Source organism: Mastomys coucha, unplaced genomic scaffold (genome assembly GCF_008632895.1).
Source record: "Mastomys coucha isolate ucsf_1 unplaced genomic scaffold, UCSF_Mcou_1 pScaffold6, whole genome shotgun sequence".
NCBI lineage: Eukaryota > Metazoa > Chordata > Mammalia > Rodentia > Muridae > Mastomys > Mastomys coucha.
In genome coordinates, this window is record NW_022196912.1 from 129,927,428 (window position 1) to 129,947,777 (window position 20,350).

Sequence of the window (20,350 nt, forward strand, 5' to 3'; positions counted from 1 at the left end):
TCTCTCTCTCTCTCTCTCTCTCTCCATCCCTTCAAGTCATTTGCCCACTTTGAACTGAGGTACATGTATACATGTGCATGCATGTATGTATATATATGTATGCATGTATGTGTGTTAAAAGCCCCCTGTGCAGATACTATTGTAGATAACAGTCCCTTGGTAGTGTCCATGAAAGTTTTTTTTAAGTTTGATGGAACCAAATTTATCTAATTTTTCTTTCTTTGCCTGTTTTCAGTATTGTATCAAGGAAATCATTACCAGATCTGATGCACAGAAGACGTTAGCATTTTCTCTGAAGTCAATAGTGTTCTCTCTGCCACTCAATTATGGCTCTATTTTGAGTTAGCTTTTGCACGTAGCATTAGATGAGAGTCTGAATTCTTTTTCCGAGTGAGGAACTTGTTTTCCTAGCACCATTTATTGAAGAGAATGCCCTTTTCCCATGGATTTTTTTTTTAAGGTCAGTTGAATTTTTTATAGTATATGGGGGAAATGGTCATATTCAAGTAAAATTTAAGTGAATTTCAGATCAATACCACTTTTTTAAATTATAAAATTCATTTAACATGATCTTTAAAATATTGATAATACAAAGTCAAATATTGACTCTTTTCAATTTAATATGTGATATATGCTTTTTAATTTACTATAGATTAATTATGTAAGAAAATGTGACCCATGAAAAGTAAACTCACCAATAATATATCATGTTTAGTTTGGGAACTAAATACATATTAAAATGGAAATGGGACTTTAAGTAGGTATTGCATCTCCACTGGTAAACAAAAGATGCTTTACTGATCTGCCCCTGAATATTCTCACTCATTCCATTGAAAAGTTCATGTTTTAACTGCAGAGTTAAAAAGGAAGAGATAAAATGAAGGGTGTCAGGCCGCTATTTGTAAATGAGATTTGTGAGTAAACACATTTCAGATCCTGACCATTTAAATTCTTAATACTTTAAAAATTGGTTTGGGAACACCTGTCCTAAATGCTCAGTCCAGAACAGCTTTAAAGCAAATCATTTTGACAGAGTAGCCATACTGTCGGGTGCTTTGCAATGGATCTCTGAGTGTGAAAACCTTAGTGTGAAGACCTTTCGTGGGACTGGCAGCAGTGTGTGTATCAGAAGGCTCAGCCATAGCTTGTGTAAGGTAGGAGAGGTACCTTTCACTGGCCATGGCATGGACAACTCTGGAAGAAGAGCTCACTGGGTTGAGAACAGGGATCATGAAGCTGGGAGAACGTGAGTCGCTTTCAGGCAGTTTGGGATAGGTAGCCCACACCTCACAATATACCCTCCCATGTAGGACCTGAAATGCTGCAGTGCTCCATTGGGCAACCTCAGGTTGGGATAGAAGCAGGCCTGAATAGAAACATCTGGGGGCAATGCCAGGAGAAGAGGGACATGGTGCCTATCACAGGCTGGCAGGCAAACTGAGCCTCCCAAAGACTCGCTCTCTTTGCAGCCAAGAAGCCTCCAGCATTCATAAGGTGCAGAGGATAGTCAGAGAGCTTGCTTGCCTGTTACTATGGGAGAGCATTTCTGGGTCTGCCAGGAGTTGGAGAGCAACTGTGGTGTGTCATAGCCCAGGTCAGAGGTAGAGTCTAGCAGCCACAGTGGAAGCTCAAGTCAGATTCCTTCCCTCACTCTGAAATCTCCATCTGGAACAGGTTCTATAGACAAGAAAGAAAGAAAACAGACTCTCATTCTGGCTTTGAGAGAAGCCATTGACATGTATCCCTTCTTCAACTTTCTGAGGAAGTCATATGGTCATTCTAAGCCCAGGGATCACTATAAACCCTTGAAGAGAACTGTGAATATCTGGCATGGCTCATTAATGTCTGACCACAGGCCCAGAAGTTAAGAACTCTGAGAGGGACATGCTCACCATCTATGAAAACTCAGCAGGGTTATCAGTTGACATCAGCACCTGTCTAGTGTCCAACTCTTGGGAGTCATTTGTGTTGCGGGCTATCCACCCTTGCAATGCAAGCCTCATAAACAGGAAGTGTCTTGCTATATTTATGGCCACACAGTAGTTGTTACAGTGCCTTAATAAGAACCCAATAAATGGTGATCAGATGTTAGGAGTCTCAGGGCCCTTTCTAGGGAAGATTGTGTGTTTAGGGGTGTGGAGTGGGGAGGATGGTGGCCACAGACAAACCACATCGATTCTGTTAGGAGATAGAGGGCAGCAGAGGGCACCAAGGAGAGCCAGAGCTGAAGCTGGCTGGGTTTCAGTCTCTGTGATCCTCTCCTAGCCCATGACAGTCTGAGGAGAGGGGCTACCACAGCGCCCTGATGGCAGCTGCTTCTGGGCAGCCATCCTGAAGAGGCTAGTACTCTACCACTGAGACCCTCCTGAGAAATGCTCACCAGTTTAAAGAGCAGCTGAGGACAAACTGCCTTTTCTAGACAGCGTTGCTGACCTTGACTAACTTTATTGGATAAAACTGAGTCAAGGTTGTGCAGAAGCATTTATCATAACAGTTTCTGAGCTTTGAAAGGTTTTTTCCTCTCTCTTCTTACTCTTCTCCTGAAAACATTCCAAGTGGTGGGGGCAGGGGGAGGAAGGGTTGCTTCTTAGAAGTCAAACAATAGGTTTAAATACTGGATAACTAAATAGCTCATTTTCATTCAGAAGTTCCAACACTGTCCAGTTTAAGAATTTATCTCTCACTGGATTTGCAGGTGACTTCAAATATTTGCCTCCCCAAATTACTCAGCAGGTAGACATATCCTAGAGACCAGCTTCTCTCCTGTGTGAGCCCTCTGTGAAGGCTATAACAAAGTCCCCCAAATCTAAAGTTACGGAACATTTATGTCTCATTCTCTGGGAGTGTAGAGTCTAAAATAGAATGTGAGTGGGGCCCAGACCTGCCAAGGACCATTCCTGTCTCTTCCAACTTCAGGAGGTTTGCAACCATTCTCAGTGTCCCTTGGCTTGAGATAAATGACTCCAGTCTCTGCCTCATTGTCCCATGGGCCATCACAGAGACCTGTGTGTCTTCTGCTACCATCTTATAGGATACCAGGGCACCTTAGGTCAGGCTCCGTCTTGTAGAACAGCTTCCCCTAACCAAGTGAATCTGCAGCAGCCCCTGCCACAGGCTAAACGCTGGTGTCCAGGAGGTGGCTTTCTGCTTGCCTTTTAGGTGTCACAATCCAGCACACAACCCTACTTAGAAGTGCTGTCCACCGTGGAAGGAAATGGTACAACGAGAACATCTAGTTGTTCTCATCATAGGCCCGGCGAAGGGGGGCAATTCCCGGGGGCACCACCATTCAGGTCTGCCCCACCTGCTTGTTCAGCACCATCTCAGGGATGGTCACCCACTAGGACTGTGTGACCATTAAGAAGCTGCACATACAACTGTGCCTCTGGCCCTCCCAGTCACAATGAGTGTTCCTTCCTCTAAATCCCCAAGAAACCAGATATATCACTTAATAGTAACCTGTCTTGTATCTAACTCATGGGAGTCATTTGTGTTGCTGGCTATCCACTCCACCAATGGCAGCCTCATAATCAGGAAGTGTCATGTTATATTTATGGTCACATAGTAGCTGTTACAGTGCCTTAAGCATAATAAGAACCCAATAAATGTTTGATGATCAGATATTAAACTAATTAATTAGTTGATGTGTGCTCTTCCATGAAACAAAGCTTTTGGTCCAGATGGAGTGTACATTCAAGAGAATGTACACTTTAGGGAATTTCTAGAAGGCAAAACATGTGGGAAGATACCATGGATGCACAGAGCATCCTTCTCCTCAGAGTGTCTCTGCTTGTCCTCAGGGCAGGCTTTCAAACCCACAGCTCTCTTCTCTCAGAGCAACTCTAACTTCCACATATCCTTTGGTTGCTGTAATGGTCTCTGTCATCCACCATGTTGCTGAAGCTCCTGAATTCACACCAGACAAAGATCCCACAGGCTGAAGAGAAAGGGCTGCCCTGCTCATACCAGATTGTAGAGGATGTTATTGGAGCTAGCAGAACAGATGCCCACCTCCACATTGAGAAGAACAGAGGGTATAAAGACAGAGGTGATTGGCATTCAAGATGCATTCAGAGGGTCCTTGCATCTGTGAGAAGGGAGCTTTCCTGTGCTCCTGGCAAGAGGAGGGCTTCTGTGGTCCTCTAGGCAAGTTCCCCACCTTCACTCTCATCATTACTGAATGGAGACAAGTCACAGGAAGCCTGGCTTGAATCCACTGCCAGCTTTTTTGGCACCTCAACTAGCAGTTGGGCAAGCAAAAGCTAGGAGGTTTCATGGCTACCAGGGATGTACAATACATGGCACCTGAGATAAATAGTAAAGGGACTCTCAGACTCATCAAAGTTAGCCTGAAATTAGGCTCTGTTGCAAAGCTAAGCAGGATCGAGTGCTGGCCAGTGGCAGGTTGCAAAAGCCAGAGGAGAGAGGTATACATGTGACTACATTCCCAAGAGGGCCAGACAGTGTTGACTGCACAAAGCCTGAAGCTGAGGTGGCAGTTTGGGCTGATGTTACTGTAAAATGAATACTTAGGCCCCCAGCAGGGACTCTGGGGTCCCAGCTATGTGTGGCTATGGAGAGAAGCAGCTTAACCACTGGTAGTCTTGAGGGTCTGAGGATTTTCAAGGGCATATCACAGGGGCCAATTAGAGCATCCAGGACTGAGGACCAAAATGGCCAGGATATTTATATTTCTCAAAGTATAGTATCTTGCTGGGGACTCATTCTAAGTCAGGAGGAGGGGCCATGGGAAGAAGCATGCATTTTTCCTATGTATCTGCTAAAGCTACCTTAGAATGATCACCCAGCTTCCAGCCTGGTCTGGGTTGCCTACCCCTCCTATGCATGCTCAGAACTGTCTAGCTTGCAGATGCCTTTCTAACTAAGCCCTTGACTGAGGTGACATGAAAACAGAGAAAATGAATTACTTTAAAAATAGCTTGTCCGTTTCTAAGCCATTGTTTGTCAAATTAGCGGATAGTTCAAGAGCTGTAAATTCATTTGCCAAGTTCATTCAAATTATTCTCATTTTATCATATCTCCAAAATCTCACACTTATTGCAGATTTATTTATTCTCAGTAGCCCACCTTCCCCCCCCCCCCCCAAGCATCCACATGATGGCTTAGGAGAGATTACAAAAGGAATTTATAGCAGGTTAAAAAAAGAGACGTCACCATGGCAAGGCCACCCACAGAAAAAATCAAGGACAAAGCAGTTCCCTCCTAGAGATGCAGTATGGTTTTCTGAGGAAAAACCAACCCAGGGATGGGTGGCTCATCAGCATGGGAATATGGTGGCTTAGAGGGAAGCTAACAATAGCCCCATGTTAGCATCTCAAAGTGACACAGTAGTGGAAGCAATTAATGTTCCTCTGCTGTCAGGATACCACAGCCTTTGTGGGGTAAGTAGCTACAGTTTGCTCTTTAAGAGTATGCATCAGGTGCTACAGTGAGTGAGACATGAACAGGTGGCCAGCCATCAGTATCACCGCTGAGCTCCAGTCACCCCAGGCCAGTGCTATAGCTGCAGGATGAATTGGACCACTGAGAACTGAGCTGGCTTGAAACAGTGATATGTCTCCATGAAAGGACAGCCCATGAGCAGCTTGTGGTCCTGAGGAGGCTTCAAGAAAAGCCTTTTTCCTAGGTAGATAAGCAACTAGGACTAAGGGGAAGAGTACCAACTTCTCACCTAGGAGCCAACGTCAAGCTTCCCTGGGTGTTTACTGAAAAGTGAACCTTCTGAGCCCAAGGACCCATGCAAGGCTAGTGGTAGTGATGTCCATGAAGAACTGCTGGTGGTAGTGGTGGCATCCATGCAGGATTGTTGATGGTGATGTCCATGCACTGTTGGTGGTAGTGACATTAAGGTATCAACCCTAGGCTGTTGCCCCATCAAGGAGTCAGTGTTGAGTAAATACCAGCTGTCACCTCACCTCATGTTAGGCCCTTGTTCCCCTCTTGCCCCCTACCCCAGTGAGACTCAGAACTAAATACATATTCCTTATGGAACAACCAGTTATTGCTGCAGAGATGCATTCATCATGAAGATGATGCTGAGATGCTGTGAATGGTCACCATCTCAGGAGCAGAGGCTCAGGAGCAGAGGCTCAGGAGCAGAGGCTCAGGAGCAGGGGGCTCAGGAACAGGGGCTCAGCAGTTGGGGCTCAGGAGCGGGGGCTCAGGAGCAGGGGTTCAGCAGTTGGGGCTCAGGAACAGGGCCTCAGAAGCAGGGTCTCAGGAGCAGGGGCTCAGGAGCGGGGGCTCAGGAGCGGGGGCTCAGGAGCGGGGGCTCAGGAGCAGGGGCTCAGGAGTGGGGTCTCAGCAGCGGGAGCTCAGGAGCAGGGGCTCAGGAGCAGCACCTCTGGTATCCATTCTACCACTGTAGTTTCTTAGAAGGAGGCTCAAGGTGTACATTTTCCTCCTGGAGCACCCAGCATACTGGGTCTGCAGGCTCCATAGGAAGGCAGGCCCCAAGCAGCACCCTGCTTTGCTCACATTTCCTTCTGTGTTCTGTGAAGCAGGATTTTTCAGCTTGTGTTGGGAAGGATCATCAGTGTTGGAGCATTCCACTCCCACAGTGTTGGACAACGGCTCTGTGGCTGTTCTCTGGAGCACTATGTCTGCTGGAGCACATAGAGCCCATGGCCGGCTCCTGTAGAGTGGAGCATGTTGCTCTTAATTGTGAGCTGCCTACTTCCTCTGTTTTACAGGAGTGGCTGCACAGGCAAGAGCTCCACACAGTTAGGTTAGGGCACAAGTCTGCACTGCTGCCTTGGTCCAGGCCAATTCACCCAGCCAGATAGCTGCTGCCTGCTGTGTTGGGCCAGTGGCTTCAACAATGACATCCATCAGGATGACTGAGATACAACACCATGCTCCAGGGTGATGCTGGCACCTTAGCAGTGGGTTGCAACTTTGTCAGCTTAGGGTGCCTAAAGAGGCATGCTGCCCAGCCACAGACTCCGTGACTCTGCCAGGCCATGACAGCTTCTCCCAGTATACAGATAACTTTACCTTGGATTCTTTTCCTCCTCTTCTTCCTCTCCCTTCCCTCTGGTACTTACTGCCACCACAAGAGGAAAGTTGGTGTCTGATATCCCAGCATCTCGAATCTTGAGGGCCTGCCAGGTCTTCCCAAGAGGACCACATGCACTCAATGCACCGCCTGTTCCTGTGAGACTCACTCTCCTGCAGTTGCTCAGTGAAGGTTATAGGAGACACCCCTTCAAACAAATAGTGAGAAGCTAGAGTCTCCCTAAGGGAGATGTGCAGCTAGCTGACAAGTGTCCATGGAGCAACCTCCCTGTGTCTGCTTCTGAGACCACTTATCCTACCAGGTCTGTAAGATAGTGACTTTCTGAGGAATAAAAATAACTGGTACATTTTTCTCAGGGAAATTATGTATCTCAGTTTCTAATCTCTGGAGTTTTCTCTGTGTTGAAGCCACCCTTTGGCCAATCACCCCATACACATCACCTTGAAAGGGGTCCTTGACATACAGACCACCTTCCTGGGGTCATGGCCAGCCCTGTGGGGAGAGGAAGAAACTGCTGTATTGTAATGGCCAGGGTACACAGCCACCACTGTAGACTCAATAACTGACCAAAGGATAACAGTCTAACATACTGTGTAGCGATAAGAATAATGTGAATGCCCAAGCACCATGAACAGCACCGGCTGCACTTAGCAATGACTGCAGGCTGAAAGCTACTTGTCTTGTATCCCTGTTGTTCATAGCATTACAGTATGACTCATGAAAGAACTACAGAACTCCGGGTGCCAGGCAAGCGGAGCCCACTGAGGTGAATGATTCTCACTTCTCGATTAACCAAAGATGAGCTGTGCAGAAAGCCTGGTGGCTGTATTCAGCTGTGTGCCTCGAAACGTGGGGTCCTAGTGTTTATCTACCTCTCTTTAGAGCAAAATAAAGTCAGGCCCCGTGGGCAGATATGTCATCTCAGCAGCAATCAGGATACAGGTACCTATGCGTTATTTCTACCCGATAAGCAGGGCACACTCACCATGCAAGGGTGAAAGAGTATGTGGCTGTCATGGTCAATGAGAGAGAACCGCTAAGCAGACACTTCACTGCATTCTGTGGCTGAAATGCCAGTCCAGATCAACTGCCTGATAGGACTCACAGCTTAGCGAGATCGCAACACTCATGTCAGGGATGCCTTGGAGATTTGAGAATTGGGAAGGATGTCAGAATGGCAGCACTTGGTAAATATTTGCAAAGGATAGAAGGTAGATTCTGGGGACTGCAAACAACCATTCCCACTTAGCCCCTGGTAAAATGCTAGGGCACAGGACCACAAGGATGGGAAGGATTCCCACCGTTCTTTCCTAGGGTGTCGGTTGAGGGATCAGGGACTGCAGACATTATGGAGGCTGGTCAACCTTAAGGAATTTGTGGAGGTTTCTCTGGGTTGGTTGGTGTGCTTGCTTGTTTTACTATATATTGAGAATTGGCATAAGACAGTATTAGAGGAGAAATTCTAACTGGATGATTCCTGATTCCCACTTGATACTAGTTAAGAAATTCACTAATGAGGAAGGATAGTGTAAGCTAGTAACTGTAGGAGCATGCCATGGGGCTGGTCCTCCATTTCATCCTGTTCCACATTTTGTTGTGAACATAATGTTGTTGTGGCATATGTAGAAGGAGGAGAAGTGACAGTCAGGTAAGGACAGAAGTTGACTTTCATATTCATGGTGGAGGAAGAAAAAGCCCAGTGAGCCAGCAGGTGAGACGAGATGGCACAAAGCTCTATACATTGTGCCAAGTCCAGCACATAGATATATGGATATGCACATGGCCATCAAGGCAAACCCATTGGTGTGTGTTCTTATATGGTACGTGAACTTCCATGGCTTTTCAGACAGTAGCACATACCTGACAGCTTAATCTACAGGTCCTTAAGTCAAAGTGCACAGGGCTTAGCTTCTTCTAGGAGCCTAGGGAAGGGAGAGAGGCTTTCCTAGTGTCTTAGTTAGGGTTTTACTGCTGTGAACAGATACCATGACCAAGGCAACTCTTATAAAGAATAACATTTATCTCAGCTGGCTTACAGGTTCAAAGGTACAGTCCATTATCATCAAGGTGGGAACATGGCATTATCCAGGCAGGCATGGAGGAGCTGAGAGTTCTGCATCTTCATCTGGAGGTTGCTAGTAGAAGACTGACTTCCAGGAAGTTAGGATGAGAGTCTTCTAGTCCATACCCACAGTAACACACCTACTCCAACAAGGCTACACCTTCTAATAGTGCCACTCCCTGGGCTGAGCATAGACAAACCATCACACCCAGTGAGTGCCCTTTGCCTATGGCTATATGTCTCCAGGCCACGCCTCATGCTACTTTCTCTCTGTGTATTTCCATTGCCTCCTCCTATGTGTCCAAAACCGGCTCTTACAAGGGCACAGGCTGTGGGCTGAGGTCACCCTTGTGACCGCTGTGTTCAGCTTCATCTGAAGATCCTGATTCTAAATGGGTCATGTACTGAGGCCTGCCAGATGAAAGCTAGCGTGTGCCACCATCTTAAGGATACACAACTGCATTTAGTTTTTTTCCAGTACTGAAAAACATTGCAAAAATAGTCTAGATACCTGACTACCTTCATTAAACAAGAATTCAAAGTTCTGAACAAGTGCTGGCCCCTGTGTCCCCCAAGAATTACCTAGTTGTTCCATGGTAGAAAAACTCTGCTGCCTCCATCTTCAAATTTTACCTTTTGAGCAGCCTCACCATATTCTGACCTGGAACCCTCCCTTCTACTGCTTTAGCCTCCTTCTAGTAAGCTCACGACAGCACGGCCTGTGCCACTGGCAGGTCAGCAGCTAGGAAGCTGCACTGTCCCCTCTGTCACCACATCTAGACCAAGTACCTTCTTAGGAATGGTAGGGACATGTGTGCCCCACAGCAGAGCTACCTGGACCTTCCTGATGGATGCCACACATAGCTAAACCTCTCCTCCAGAGTCACACTTTGCACATGGCTCTCTCTGACACTGTTTGTGCATACTTCTCTCTGCCCTCCCACCAGTTGACAATGCCTCACTCTGGCCCCATAGTTTAAGTATGCCTGATTCTGGTACCTACAACTTGAGCACAGCCCTCAATAGCATCATATTGTGTGCATGCCCCACTCTGGCACCACAGCTTGCACATGCTCCTCTCTCCAGCATCCAATTTGTTCCTCACTGAGAGCCGAATCTGGTAAACTACAATACAAACTCTCATTTAAGAACCCCTACCTCTTTTTAAAGCAAAGTCCTGCTAGACTTCTTCATTATTCGTGTTGACTTTTCCTTCCCTGGTTTTCATCATCTATCCAAGGAGTCTAGCTTCCCAAAATATCAAACCTGTGGGTGTGTACCCCAGACAATTAGGGACATTGCTATTCTCCAGGGCTTCTGGATCCCCTGAAACTCAGGACATGCCTCCAAGAAGCCAGGGACATATTATCCCTGAAACAGGTACATAAATCCTAAACTTTGTCTGCTGAGCTGGTGTCCCCTTTCCTACAGAGCATGTGAAGGAAGAAACTTCAAGATGTGGAAGTACCTGCTAATCATCAAGGGTCTTGCCAGGAATGCCCATTTGGAGGGGACAGAGGCCCTAGGCTTCTGTTTCTTCACCCCTAGGATCTCCAAGAAGTCAGGTTATAAATGGACACTGAAGATGGTTTCTTAATCCCTCTTTATTTTTCTATATAGTGTGAGGTGTTCTTGGTCCTTTGTGGAGAAGAAAGCCTGAAAGGATTCCCAGAGGCTCAACTCATCTTGGTAATTTTCTTAGAAATAGAATTTCTCATTTTATTTAAGGCATTTCAGACAAGGTAACTACTAGGATTTTCTGTACAGAACTGGGTATCATTGTCGTTTGTGATGAGTGCCCTCATCAGAGACTCCAAGGTGTCCTCTGACCCAGCACCCCTGTCATGGTCACAGGATAGAAGCTCAGGATTCCTCTTCGTTGTGCAGGAGCCAGATCTTAACACAGTGCCCCAAGTGGCCTCTTGCCACATCATTCTAGAAGGGTGTCAGTTCTCCGGTGGCAATTAATCTCCATCTAAAGCCTGCTTGGTCGCCAAACTCTGGCAGAGAAATAAATGGAAGAACATTTCCAGCTCCTGATGGTGACTTTTATTGAGCCTTGCTTGGGTTGTTATTAAGTTGTGACTATGACCCATGTTATGTCCATATAATGGATAAGGAAATCACACACCTGTGGGTAATGACGTTATGGTTTTTAGTTTATGAACCTGTAAGTCACAGAGAGAGAATTATCAATCATGTGGCACTGTCATGTCTGAAGCTTAAACTTACAACAGTAAATCACTTTTAAAATGAGTCCAGACCTAGAGCTGCTTTTGAGGATGTTTTGCATGGTTTTACGAAAGTTTGAGCATGCACAAGGCATGTCCAGTGATGGCAATTTCTGAAGGGAGTGTAGAGATGGTTAATATCCTCTTGGTTCACAGCCCAGGCAGCTGCTACTCTATCCATCCACAGCACCTTTGGGTGGTTGTGATAATAGGAGTAGCTGGCTGTTCACCCTTCAACCCTGTGGCCAACCAGTTCAGTGCCAGAGGACCCAGATGGAGGGATTCAAGGTGATTGACTACAGAAAACACTGTGTACCAATGGGTGGGAACATGATCTAGTCGTCATAGCCAGCTGGGAAAGGAAGGATCACTAAAAATCAAGAGGGTGGACGGGTGATAAGACCACCAAGGAGCACAGAGTGTGGCTTCTGCATTTAAGAGCAAGCAACTATGAGTATACAGGGTAGAATGTACTCTCCTGTGAGAGTTTGGAAAGCCTACTGCCTTCAAGTATTATTATAGAGAAAAAGGAAGGCCAGGGAAGGCAAAATAGCTCACTGGTAAAGGTTTTGGGTTTTTTGGTTTTGGGGGTTTTCTGGTTGGGTTTTTGTTTTTGTTTTTGTTTTTTGTTTTCACTAACCATGACAACCAGAATTCAATCCCCTGGATCTGCATGGTGGAAGTAAAAGAAGTGACTCTGAAAGATGTCCTTTGACATCCATGAGTGTCTCATCCTGCATGCGCATAAGTGCAAGCACACACACAGAGTCAGAGAGAGAGAGAGAGAGAGAGAGAGAGAGAGAGAGAGAATCTTTAAAATGAAGAGGAAAGGTCATTTGTGCAGCAGATAATAGCTCAGTTAGAAGAGCGCTTGCCTAGCATTCATGACACCCTGGGTTTGATCCCCAGAACTACATAAACCAAGGGTGATGGCACACACACACCTATAATTCCAGATTTTAGAGGATCAAAAGTTCAAGATTATTCTCAGCTGCTTATTAAGTGAGGGGCCAGCCTGCACCACATGAGATACTGTCATAGAAAAATCTTGTGTTTTTGAGAAAGGTCATTTATGGAGATGGCTCAGTATTAAAAAGCACTTGCTGCTTTTTCTGCGGACCCAAATTTAGTTTCTAGAAGTGTATCTGGAATCTCACAACCACATGTATCTCCACATCTAAGGTATCCAGTGCCCTCAACTGACATTCATTTTTGTACATATGACAGGCAGGCACACACATACACATATGCACACACACTACTAGAAAGACAAACAAAGAAGAAAAGGGGGATAAAGGAAAGAAAACAGGAGAATTAAAAGCTGCAAGGGAAGCAGACAACGCCAACAGAAATCCATCACATGATCTGGGGCTGTGCTGGGCAGAGGTGTGATGCGAAGACAGAGAACAGAGTACTGCTGGGGAACTGTGGGCTGAGTGTGGCAATCCTGCAGGCGTGTCCTGCACAGGGTCTGGATTCTCACCATCCACTGTGCAGGGGTGAGGTTCTTCCCTGGAGGGTCCTAAAGTAATTCTAATACAGACAGCTTTTTTAAGTTTCCCCAAATGTAGAAACTTAAAGCCAGGCAGTTAGAGTGGGACCGGGATTTGGAGCAGACCTTGAAGGCTTCCCAGCTGCCAGTATCATCAGAGGTCAGTGGGTAGAGAAGCCCTGGAGGCTAGAGGCACCAGGTATGGCTCCATGGGCTCTTTGCCTCCAGTCCATGCCTGACAGCTGGTTTACTCAGAGCTGAGAGGACAGCAAGGGACTTGTCATCTCATCTTGAAAGTGACTTCTACCATGCTTACCAAAGTCCTCTCCCAGAGTCGAGAACTAACCGCCATGAAACAAGATCTCGGAAACAAGAGTAGTTTAGTCTGATGACTCTGCCCCAAGATGGTCATAGTAGCATTCCTGTGTTACTACATTCCTATGTTTCTATAAGTCCTTCTTTGCTTCCTATAATGCAGTTATCCTTTCTTTTTCACTCTATTTATGGTTTCTGTGCAGAGTGTTAAGTAGTGCATGACTGTTGGAAGGCTCAAGGCCAGTTTGAGATTACACAGCAAGCTCCTGTCTCCAGCCAGCAGTGGTGGCACATGCCTTTAATCCCAGCACTTGGGAGGCAGAGGCAGGCAGATTTCTGAGTTCGAGGCCAGCCTGGTCTACAGAGTGAGTTCCAGGACAGCCAGGGCTACACAGAGAAACCCTGTCTCGAAAAACCGAGACAAACAAACAAAAGATCGTATCTCAAAAAAAAAAAAAAAAAAAAAAAAATTGTATGTTTTCCCACGAGTTCTGTCTCCAGCTTTCTCTTGAGACTGATATATCTCAAAATGGGAGCCACTTGAGACCTAAGAGTCACCCCAAGATTCCTAGACACTCAGCCCTCCTAGACTCCTGGACCAAGAGTTGGAGAGGCCAGGCAACGTGAGCAGAGCCAACACTACCCATCCAAGAAGACCTGGGTGTGGTCATGATCCTGCCGTATGGCTACTTGGTGGTACACCTGGGAGTTTCTATTTGTATCTGTGATTGAATTGATTCAACAAAAAATATGTTTGTTTATCAGTTTATCAAAACTGTAGATAACTGAGAATCAAAAATGTTATTATCCAGAATGTGCCAGCAACTGAGTGGGAACAGAAATCCTGATCTCTCATCAATATTGGACCAGCCATTCACCTGCCAGATAGACAAATCAGACAACGTAGGACATATAGACCATGTGCTATGGGCAGACATATAGTCTCGCTGCCACAAAAAGCATACACCACCGAACCTTTCCAGCATGGTATCATCTCCCAGCAAGGCCGTCATTTCTTATAACTATGTGACCCTATCTGAAACCAGAACTTTCTCACATGAAACCTACATCACAACACAAGACAAATTCTGTACCGTGTGTTCCAGAAACAAACACAGAAAGATGTGGTAGTGGTGATGAGGCTGAGGAAAGACACATTTGATGGTTGGTGCTTCTGGTCAACGTGAACATCAGAGGACCCTCATTCATAACAACATCAGAGGACCCTCATTCATATAAAACAACATCAGAGGACCCTCATTCATAACAGCCCATAAGCACATCACACAGGAGATCAGGAAGAAAAGCTGCCTCGTTCACGAGCAACTGTGACTATTGAGTTATTCCTCAAATAACACCTACAGTTGTGTCCATAAGGGGAAGCTTGCAGGATCCGGAGACCAAGGAGCCCGTGGCCTCTGTCAGAACTCCACACTGCTCACCTGGTGCTGGCTGAAGAGTATGGCTAAAGCAGAGATCTTCCCTGTAAATGTGTGTGTGGGCTGAGTGTATGTTTACCAAGGACCCAGTGCTGATCAGTTTGCAAGTTTTCATTTATTTGATAGCAGACTGGCTTCCTCATCCATAAAGCTTGAATAGAAATACACAAATCACATGATTCCTGGGAGAGAGAAAAAAACAAAATCTGAAATAGCAACTATGCAGACACAGCTACTGCCCACCTGTTTCCACGTGTGCAAAGGATTAACAGTGCATTGGATATTTGAAGAACACACATGTGTGTTACTGTAAGACTAAGTTAACTGCATGGATATGCATTTAAACCTGTGTACATATGTGCATACGTGTACTTGTCTGTCAGCTGCATGAGCAAGCACGTGAGGTACTGTTGTTGGTCTTCGATTCTTTGTCCCAACCTTTATTTCCCCACCCCCAATTTCACCTCCTGTCACTAGAAAGGAAAGAAAGAAGGATAGAGGAGAGAGAGAGAGAAGGAGAGAGAGAGAGAGAGAGAGAGAGAGAGAGAGAGAGAGATCTAAATCTAACTTCTTTTTTCTTCCTTATTTCTTCTTTGAGCACAACTAACAAACCTGAACCAACCTCCCCAAACAATCACCAACCCCACTTATCATGGCTCTAGCACTTATATACCCTCTGAATAATTCCCACAATTCCAAACATCACACAATTAAAGAAGCTACCTGCAGCTGGCAAAACCACACCTCTACTAGGGCATGAGGCAAATCATAGTCAGCTGCTGACTATGTCAGCCCCATATCCCCATATCCCCACATCTGGGATTAAAAACAGAAACATATTCTTATAATAATAGTATTTCTGTCCTTTTAAAAGAAGCCAAAAATCTAGAATTCTTATGACATTTCCCCCTTTCTAATGTTTTAAACCATTAATTATGCTGGGTTTATTGGAAAATTATAAGCAGAGACATTTTCAGTGAAGTAAGTGCTCTTTTGGGTCAGTGGCCCAGGTTTTCAGGAGACCTCTCAGGCTCTTTCTCAGGTTGCTGAGCAGCCCTGTCACATGGATTAAATTGTACCTCTTGAGGCCAGCCTGGTCTACAGAGTGAGTTCCAGGACAGCCAGGGCTACACAGAGAAACCCTGTCTCGAAAAAAAAAGAAAGAAAGAAAGAAAGAAAGAAAGAAAGAAAGAAAGAAAGAAAGAAAGAAAAAAAGAAAAAATTGCACCTCTTTTTATGTAGGCCGTAATTTTAATTTCTCCTTTGAAATCTTCATCTATAGTTTTTGGATGAACAATGAATCCTTGGGAACTCAATCCACTCCTTCCTAAGATCATCCCACTGTCTCTGACCAAAGGACATTCTCATCTCCGAAAGTAACATTACGTTCACATGGATTCTCTGCAAGGTGTGTCCAAGATCTTTCTTCATCAACATCAATTTTGCTCCTGTCTTGAGAGGAAGGAAAGCCTTGATGGCTCCAATACTTTATTTTCGGGGTTCTCGACTATGACAGACTCACCACTGCTACACTGGCTACTACACATATCCAGATGAGCATCTTGAGCCTCGGTGTCCCTAAAAGGTGTTTTACCATCATGGACTTGTGGACTGTCCTCTCTGTTGCTGAGGACCCTCTCCTCAGCCTTGGTGACAGTAGTATGCACGCATGTGAAAACAGAAGAATGCATGAGGGCTAGTAAGATGTGGAAGCTATGTGAACATATGTGAAAAGCAGATGAGTCATCATGTGGATGTGAACTGCATGTGCATGTATGTGAGATTGGGGGATTAGCACAACTGTTGTGTAAAGTATATATATGTGCATGTGTAAAGCAGGTAAAGAGGTTGTGTGAAGGTTAATGTGAGTGTGTAAGCTATGGGCACTGTGAATGAGAAGTAGTATGCATGTTATATGAGCACATGTGTAAGCTATGTGTTTACTGAGGTGTTGCATGTTTCTTAGTATGAGCATATTGTGCATGTATGTGAGCACATGAATGTGTGAGGTATGTGGCTTAGTCTCAGCATGTTGTGTGTGTGTGTGTGTGTGTGTGTGTGTGTGTCTGTTAGTCTGTATACAACAGCTCCTGTATCTATGGATGACAACTTCCAGTGCACTCAGAGCATACCTCAGCCAGGGTCAGTGTAGAACCCAGTATACTTCATGCTGTACTTTGTTCCTACTACAGATCTAAGCAACCTTAGCATATGATATTTTCATTCCTTATTAAATTAAGAACTTTCAGCTTTCATTTGAAAGAACCATTTTTATAGTTTTCCTTTTACATATCTAAATTGTATTTCAGGGCCACTTATTAAGTTAAATAAATCTTAATTGAATGCAAATACTAGATATGAGCTGTGACAGCTGATGGGGTGTAACACATATAGCTTGGATACACTGGGCAGAGGGCTGAGCCAGATCAAGGGCAGTACAAAGTAGAATGGCACGTGAGGTTATAACATTTTTCCAATGTGTAATTTTAAAGCTACAAATAGTTTTTACTTCTGGAACTTTCCACTTAACATTTCCAGTCTACAATTTACCATAGATAACAAACCACAGAAAATGAGACCACAGGCACATGTGTGTGAACTGGTAACAGGCCTGTATCATTCTGACAAAGCCAAACCAGATGCCAAACAGGGGAAAGACCCCAGGCCACAGTCTCGCTGGCCAGAGCCTGAGGCAGGGAAGAGAGTGGTCACAGGTGGAGCTCCATTACCAGCTGACACAGGCTCTTGTGAGGAGAACAGTTGGCATGGACAGTCCGGAGTATCTCCTGTGCTTTGATGAAAGGAGCCAGACTGATAGGTCAGAGGAAGAGATGGTGGAGGCCTTGTTGAAAGACATGAGCTGGTCGGATGGATTGAGACCATTAGGTACAAGGCTGTAGATATTAATCTGGACTGCCTGAGGTGACAACTTTAACTCATGAGGGTAAGAAAGAAGGTCTGACTGGGTGCTCTCCTGAAAATGTGACTAAACTAGGTCACAGAGATGACAAAAAAAAAAAAAAGAGAGAGAGAGTTCTGACCATGGTTGGACAACAGGTGAACATCTTCAATGTCACCCAGGGAAGTAAGTCACTTTCTCATTGAGGTTAGGCATATCATACTGGGCACAAGTCTTCTGAAATGGCTTATTAAAACAATGGTGAGAAACGATCGTTCTTTAAAGATTTATGCTTTAAATATGCAGAAGCCACTGGAGATGAGGACAGAGAAACAGGCGACCTGGCACACAATTTGGAACAGTCGGAAGTGAAAAACAGTTTTAAAACATTAAATCAGAATTCTGAGAGTAAATATAGACAGGGATTTTTCAGAAAGGACTGAGCAATGTTGAATAAGGATGCAACTTGCCACAGGTCATAGTGGACTGCTCCAAGGTGCCTGTGGGACCCTGTGTTACTGTGAGCCACGCCTCCAGAATCATGATGATCACATTGTATCCTTAGAGTAGAGCTGATGGACTTTTAAAGTTATTGCTCAGATCAGTGTTATATCAATTAATTGTGCGCGAATTTCTACAGAGTTCTGAATTACTGTCACTAAATTTTTCAGAGTGACAGCTAAACATGAGACCTTTTCATATAAGTCAGGGAAACACCCAGCTGCCCACCACCACCAAATTTTTATTCTCATTTGATCAAATATTTCTAAACTTACCTGCAATATAATATCAGAAACAACCATGTTATAGACCCCCCCCCACAGGAAGGCAAGGTAGCTGGATCATTCATTCAATTGAAACCTATTTACTTACATTACAATACATGTATTCGTTTCTCTTAAAGAATATGTGAACAGTGCATTGCAGAGTTACATAATTGTGAAACAAACATTTACATCAATTGCTGTTCTACACTTAATTCCAAAAGCAAGCAATTCAAGGGAGAAGCTGTTTCCAAACAATTATAATGGACCTGTGATCGATACCTGACAAAACACGAGAGAGAGAGAGAGAGAGAGAGAGAGAGAGAGAGAGAGAGAGAGACAGAGACAGAGAGAGAGACAGAGAGACAGAGAGACAGAGAGACAGAGAGACAGAGAGATCCTAAAAATTTTCTACAAAGGTATCTTGTTTCCTTTCACTGGAACACAATGATCCCATTTAGCCAGTTTCTTTCTTTCTTTTTTTTTTTTAATTTATTGTTATACATAAGTACATTGTAGCTGATGCCAGAAGAGGGCATCAGATCTCATTATGGATGGTTGTGAGCCACCTTGTGGTTGCTGGGATTTGAACTCAGGACCTTAGGAAGAGCAGCCAGTGCTCCTACCCACTGAGCCATCTCGCCAGCCCCTTTTTAAAGATTTATTTATCATTATAAATAAGTACACTGTAGCTAGAATGTCAGATCTCATTATGGATGGTTGTGAACCACCATGTAGTTGTGGGATTTGAATTCACAACCTTCAGAAGAGCAGTCAGTGCTCTTACCAACTGAACCATCTCACCAGCCCCCACTTAGCCATGTTCAAAAAACTTAGATCCCCATTCCTATGGTAATGAGTCTTTCTTACAAAGGTTCAGTCAAAGGAATTTTAGCCCAACTTTATGAGGAATAAAAATCTAGTCATGAACATACAGTATATATACTATCCTGAATGCCAACCATTAGATATGCATTTATAGCTTTATTTGTGACTAATAAGTGGCTAGATCTTCCCAAGTAGGGAGACAGAAACTCATTCATCTTGTAGACTCTCTGGATTCTCAAAATAAAACCAGAAGAACCTCCAGGGAGACCGTTCTGTTTGTAGACGCCTACCCCAAGAGCACATGTTCTTTAGAACGCTCCTTTTAATAGGCAAATCTAATAACAGCAATCAGAAAGGCCTGGGACTTGTCATGTCCTTTGAATTATAATTTCAAAGTTTCTGAAAAGAAAAGTCTACAAAATCACTACATATTTGTTAACCAACCTATCAGGAATAACTTTTTAATGAAACATACTTTTTATTTAAATAACTTTCAGACTTGTTCGTTGGGGGTGCAGGAGGGTAATGCATGCATGCTGCAGTGTGTGGAAGCCAGAGGACAACTTATAGGTGGTGATTCTCTCCTTCCACCCATGCTTGGCAAAAAGCTCCTTTACCCACTGAGCCACCACTATCTCCCCAGCCAGTTCTTTTTTATTTTTAAGGACACAGTTTAATATAATTGTGTTAAGCCACTGAAGGAACAGAGGCCTATTTGAAGTTCCTATTTTTTTCCCTTTACCAAACTTTAGATCAATAAGAATATGAGCCAGCACTAGAACTAATAATAAAGGATGAGTTGTGCTAGCAATTCCCCCCCATTCCAAATGATTTCTATTTTTCTGTGTTAATTAAAGATCTATTTGTTTTCCCTTAAAGTCAAGTAAAATATTTGAGTGAATAATGTCAGGATATGCCAGTTTCTCCTGATTTTAAGATGGGGCACTGCCTTAAAAACCATACCTGACAGTTAAGCAAAAGAGCACCTGCTCTTGAACTGACTGTGATTGCTCTGTATGGTGGCTAGAGTGACTTGCTGTTCTCAGAAAGATGGTCCTTGAAACAAGACAAGCTTCACTGAGAAGGGTTTGCAGCCCCTAGGCTGAGCGCAGCCCCTAGGCTAAGCTGTGCTTTTTTCAGAAAGTGGCAATGAAAAGCACCATAGCTCCCTGGGAAGCTGACCCAGCCAGATGTTCTGCTCCCACCCCCGAAAAAAGCCACTTAGGTATATCACAAAATATCATTCTCTTTCACAGATGTGAGAAATGTGCTACAAAAAAA

The 20,350-nt window shown here is 44.6% G+C and overlaps 1 protein-coding gene and 1 long non-coding RNA gene across 3 annotated transcripts in view; one reads left to right on the forward strand and one right to left on the reverse strand.

The window, feature by feature from the left end:
* Ptprn2 (protein tyrosine phosphatase receptor type N2) overlaps window positions 1-20,350 on the forward strand; it is a 790,024-nt gene that overhangs the window by 641,461 nt on the left and 128,213 nt on the right. The gene's annotated exons all lie outside the window — the stretch shown is intronic.
* On the reverse strand, window positions 11,185-16,050 carry LOC116080323. The gene is made up of 3 exons (XR_004114396.1): window positions 15,807-16,050; window positions 14,582-14,760; window positions 11,185-11,269 (listed from the first exon to the last, which is right to left on the reverse strand). It is a non-coding gene; the product is annotated as an uncharacterized LOC116080323 (long non-coding RNA).